This window comes from Lissotriton vulgaris, chromosome 1_1 (assembly GCF_964263255.1).
Source record: "Lissotriton vulgaris chromosome 1_1, aLisVul1.2, whole genome shotgun sequence".
NCBI classification, from domain to species: domain Eukaryota; kingdom Metazoa; phylum Chordata; class Amphibia; order Caudata; family Salamandridae; genus Lissotriton; species Lissotriton vulgaris.
The window spans coordinates 14,841,212-14,847,211 of NC_141685.1; positions in this window are offsets into that span (position 1 = coordinate 14,841,212).

The following is a 6,000-nucleotide window of genomic DNA, read 5'->3' on the forward strand; positions in this document are numbered from 1 at the left end:
GTGCAACCAAGGTGTGAGCCCTTGTTTCCTCTCTGCTGCATTTGCATCAGGTGTGAGGCTCCTGACTGCTGCCAGCCAGGAGACTCCAACAAAAGGAGGCCGGAAGGATGCCCCCTCAGACTCGGCCTTTGTTATGGGCCGAGCACGAGGCACAAATAAGAGAGCTCCACCAATCCCCTGCAGGTTGTTGCGGATCGAAAGCAGATAAGGTGCAGGCGCTGCTGAAAGTCTCCAGGTGTTTGCACATTACACCAGGACGAATTCAGCCTCTTTTTCAGTGGGGCCCAGCTTCTTGTCAGCCATCCTGTGAAAAAAGTGGGTGGACGGCGTCCACCCCTGACTCGTACCCTCATCCAGTTCCTGCACCCATGAGACTCCCTGCGGCCTGCCCTCCTCACTGCTGCAGCCTCGCCCCCTGACTCCCTGCACTCATGAGACTCCATACAGACATGAGACTCCCTACGGCCTGCCCTCCTGACTCCCTGCACCCTTGAGACTGCCTGAGGTCTGCCCTCCTCACTGCACCCATGAGACTCCCTGGGGCCTGCCCTCCTCACTGCACCCATGAGACTCCCTGCGGCCTGCCCTCCTCACTGCAGCCATGAGACTCCCTGCAGACATGAGACGCCCTGCCCTCCTGACTCCCTGCACCCTTGAGACTGCCTGAGGTCTGCCCTCCTCACTGCACCCATGAGACTCCCTGCGGCCTGCCCTCCTCACTGCTGCAGCCTCGCCCCCTGACTCCCTGCACTCATGAGACTCCATACAGACATGAGACGCCCTACGGCCTGCCCTCCTGACTCCCTGCACCCTTGAGACTGCCTGAGGTCTGCCCTCCTCACTGCACCCATGAGACTCCCTGGGGCCTGCCCTCCTCACTGCACCCATGAGACTCCCTGCGGCCTGCCCTCCTCACTGCAGCCATGAGACTCCCTGCAGATATGAGACGCCCTGCCCTCCTGACTCCCTGCACCCTTGAGACTGCCTGAGGTCTGCCCTCCTCACTGCACCCATGAGACTCCCTGCGGCCTGCCCTCCTCACTGCTGCAGCCTCGCCCCCTGACTCCCTGCACTCATGAGACTCCATACAGACATGAGACTCCCTACGGCCTGCCCTCCTGACTCCCTGCACCCTTGAGACTGCCTGAGGTCTGCCCTCCTCACTGCACCCATGAGACTCCCTGGGGCCTGCCCTCCTCACTGCACCCATGAGACTCCCTGCGGCCTGCCCTCCTCACTGCAGCCATGAGACTCCCTGCAGACATGAGACGCCCTGCCCTCCTGACTCCCTGCACCCTTGAGACTGCCTGAGGTCTGCCCTCCTCACTGCACCCATGAGACTCCCTGCGGCCTGCCCTCCTCACTGCTGCAGCCTCGCCCCCTGACTCCCTGCACTCATGAGACTCCATACAGACATGAGACGCCCTACGGCCTGCCCTCCTGACTCCCTGCACCCTTGAGACTGCCTGAGGTCTGCCCTCCTCACTGCACCCATGAGACTCCCTGGGGCCTGCCCTCCTCACTGCACCCATGAGACTCCCTGCGGCCTGCCCTCCTCACTGCAGCCATGAGACTCCCTGCAGACATGAGACGCCCTGCCCTCCTGACTCCCTGCACCCTTGAGACTGCCTGAGGTCTGCCCTCCTCACTGCACCCATGAGACTCCCTGCGGCCTGCCCTCCTCACTGCTGCAGCCTCGCCCCCTGACTCCCTGCACTCATGAGACTCCATACAGACATGAGACTCCCTACGGCCTGCCCTCCTGACTCCCTGCACCCTTGAGACTGCCTGAGGTCTGCCCTCCTCACTGCACCCATGAGACTCCCTGGGGCCTGCCCTCCTCACTGCACCCATGAGACTCCCTGCGGCCTGCCCTCCTCACTGCAGCCATGAGACTCCCTGCAGACATGAGACGCCCTGCCCTCCTGACTCCCTGCACCCTTGAGACTGCCTGAGGTCTGCCCTCCTCACTGCACCCATGAGACTCCCTGCGGCCTGCCCTCCTCACTGCTGCAGCCTCGCCCCCTGACTCCCTGCACTCATGAGACTCCATACAGACATGAGACGCCCTACGGCCTGCCCTCCTGACTCCCTGCACCCTTGAGACTGCCTGAGGTCTGCCCTCCTCACTGCACCCATGAGACTCCCTGGGGCCTGCCCTCCTCACTGCACCCATGAGACTCCCTGCGGCCTGCCCTCCTCACTGCAGCCATGAGACTCCCTGCAGACATGAGACGCCCTGCCCTCCTGACTCCCTGCACCCTTGAGACTGCCTGAGGTCTGCCCTCCTCACTGCACCCATGAGACTCCCTGCGGCCTGCCCTCCTCACTGCTGCAGCCTCGCCCCCTGACTCCCTGCACTCATGAGACTCCATACAGACATGAGACGCCCTACGGCCTGCCCTCCTGACTCCCTGCACCCTTGAGACTGCCTGAGGTCTGCCCTCCTCACTGCACCCATGAGACTCCCTGGGGCCTGCCCTCCTCACTGCACCCATGAGACTCCCTGCGGCCTGCCCTCCTCACTGCAGCCATGAGACTCCCTGCAGACATGAGACGCCCTGCCCTCCTGACTCCCTGCTCCCTTGAGACTGCCTGAGGTCTGCCCTCCTCACTGCACCCATGAGACTCCCTGCGGCCTGCCCTCCTCACTGCTGCAGCCTCGCCCCCTGACTCCCTGCACTCATGAGACTCCATACAGACATGAGACGCCCTACGGCCTGCCCTCCTGACTCCCTGCACCCTTGAGACTGCCTGAGGTCTGCCCTCCTCACTGCACCCATGAGACTCCCTGGGGCCTGCCCTCCTCACTGCACCCATGAGACTCCCTGCAGCCTGCCCTCCTCACTGCAGCCATGAGACTCCCTGCAGATATGAGACGCCCTGCCCTCCTGACTCCCTGCACCCTTGAGACTGCCTGAGGTCTGCCCTCCTCACTGCACCCATGAGACTCCCTGCGGCCTGCCCTCCTCACTGCTGCAGCCTCGCCACCTGACTCCCTGCACTCATGAGACTCCCTACAGACATGAGACGCCCTACGGCCTGCCCTCCTGACTCCCTGCACCCTTGAGACTGCCTGAGGTCTGCCCTCCTCACTGCACCCATGAGACTCCCTGGGGCCTGCCCTCCTCACTGCTGCAGCCTCACCGCCTGACTCCCTGCACTCATGAGACTCCCTACAGACATGAGACGCCCTACGGCCTGCCCTCCTGACTCCCTGCACCCTTGAGACTGCCTGAGGTCTGCCCTCCTCACTGCACCCATGAGACTCCCTGGGGCCTGCCCTCCTCACTGCACCCATGAGACTCCCTGCGGCCTGCCCTCCTCACTGCAGCCATGAGACTCCCTGCAGACATGAGACGCCCTGCCCTCCTGACTCCCTGCACCCTTGAGACTGCCTGAGGTCTGCCCTCCTCACTGCACCCATGAGACTCCCTGCGGCCTGCCCTCCTCACTGCTGCAGCCTCGCCGCCTGACTCCCTGCACCCATGAGACTCCCAGCAGCCTGCCCTCTAGACTCACTGCACCCATAAGACTCCCTGCGACCTGCCCTCCTGCACCCAGGAGACTCCCTGCAGCCTGCCCCCTGACTCCTGCACCCATTAGACTCCCTAAGGCAGGCTGCAAGGAGTCCCATAGGTGCAAAGGGTCTCAAGTGCAGGGATTCAAGAGGGCAGGCCGCAGGGAGTCCCATGGGTGCAGGGAGTTACCCATGAGATTCAGGAGGGCAGGCTGCATGGAGACTCATAGGTGCATGGAGTCTCAAGGCTGCAGGAAGTCTCATTTGCAGAGGGAGTCTCATGGGTGCAGGGAGTCAAGAGGGCAGGCCGCAGGGAGTCTCTTTAGTACAGGGAGTCAAGAGGACATGCCGCAGGAAGTCTCCTAGGTGCAGGGAGTCAGGATGGCAGGCTGAAGGGAGTTGCATGGGTGCAGTGAGTTTCATGGGTGCAGGAGTCAGGAGGGCAGGCCACAGGGAGTCTCATGGGTGCAGGGAGTCTCTTGGGTGCAGGAGGGCAGGCTGCAGGGAGCCTCATGGATGCAGGGAGTCAGGTGGGCAGGCAGCGGGGAGTCTCATGGGCGCAGGGAGTCAGGAGGGCAAGCTGCAGGGAGTCTCATGGGTGCAGTGAGTCAGGAGGGCAGAATGCAGGGAGTCTCATGGGTGCAGGGACTCAGCAGGGCAGGCTGCAGGGAGTGTCATGGGTGCAGGGAGTCAGGAGGGCAGGACGTAGGAAGTCTCATGGGTGCTGTGTGTCAGGAGGGCAGGCCACAGCGAGTCTCCTGGGTGCAGAGAGTCTCATTAGTGCAGGAAGTCTCATGGGTGCAGGGAGTCAGGTGGGCAGGCCACAGGGAGACTCATGGGTGCAGGAACTCAGGCTGAAAGGAGTCTCATGGGTGCAGGGAGTCTCTTGGGTGCAGGAGGGCAGGCTGCAGGGAGCCTCATGGATGCAGGGAGTCAGGTGGGCAGGCAGCGGGGAGTCTCATGGGCGCAGGGAGTCAGGAGGGCAAGCTGCAGGGAGTCTCATGGGTGCAGTGAGTCAGGAGGGCAGAATGCAGGGAGTCTCATGGGTGAAGGGACTCAGCAGGGCAGGCTGCAGGGAGTGTCATGGGTGCAGGGAGTCAGGAGGGCAGGACGTAGGAAGTCTCATGGGTGCTGTGTGTCAGGAGTGCAGGCCACAGCGAGTCTCCTGGGTGCAGAGAGTCTCATTAGTGCAGGAAGTCTCATGGGTGCAGGGAGTCAGGTGGGCAGGCCACAGGGAGACTCATGGGTGCAGGAACTCAGGCTGAAAGGAGTCTCATGGGTGCAGTGAGTCAGGAGGGCAGGCTGCAGGGAGTCTCATGGGCGCTGGGATTCTAGATTGCAGGCCCCAGGGAGTCTCATTGGGTGCAGGGAGTCTCATCGCTGCAGGGAGTCAAGAGGGCAGGCTGCAAGGAGTCTCATGGGTGCAGTGAGTCAAGAGGGCAGGCTGCAGGGAGTTTCCTGGGTGCAGGAAGTCAGGAGGGCAGGCCCCAGGGAGTCTCCTGGGTGCAGGGAGACTCATGGGTGCAGGCACTCAGGAGAGCAGGCAACAGGGAGTGTCATGGGTGCAGGGCCTCAGGAGGACAGGCTGCAGGGAGTCTCATGGGTGCAGGGACTCAGGAGGGCAGGCCTCAGGGAGTCTCATGAGTGCCGGGAGTATCATGGGTGCATGGAGGCAGCAGGGCAGGACGAGGCAGCAAAGCGCTTTTTTGGCACGTGGCAGGCTACTCCGGGACCCATAGAGGATTAGTGTTGAATCAGTATAGTGAAACATGCAAGTACATTTTAAGTGGTGTATAGGTTAGCCAGTTATTTGGATTTGGAATGATAGCAGAAGGATAGAAGAGGAAAAAAGGTTTGTATTTATATAGCGCTTGTTACCCTTGATGGGGTGTTGAAGCACCCTACTTCGGAAGCCTATAAAGGATTTGTGGTGAATTAGTATGGTGAAATATGAAAGTAATTTGAGTGGTGGATATTAGTGAGTTATTTGGATTTGGAAGGATAGCGGAGGGATAGAAGGGTAAGAAAGGTTTGCATTCATATAGCACCTGTTACGCCTGATGGGTGTTGAAGCGCTTTTCTGGCGAGTAGTACGCTACTCTGGAACCCATAAAGGATTAGTGTTGAAAATTAGTACAGTGAAATATGAAGTCATTTGAGTGGCGGATATGTTATTCAGTTATTTGGGTAGAGAAGGGTAGGTGGCGGGATAGAAGAGGGAGAGAGGTTTGTATTCATATAGCGCATGCTACCCCTCCACTTTTTTGGTGAATAGCACGCTACTCCGGAACCCATAAGGATTAGTGTTGAATTAGTATGGTGAAACATGAAATTAATTTGAGTGGTGGATATGTTAATCAGTTATTTGGATTTAGAAGTGTTGGGGAGGGGTAGATAAGGGAAAAAGGTTTGCATTTATATAGCGCTTCTAACCCTGATGGGGTGTTGAAGCACTTTATAGGCGAGTAGCACGCTACTCT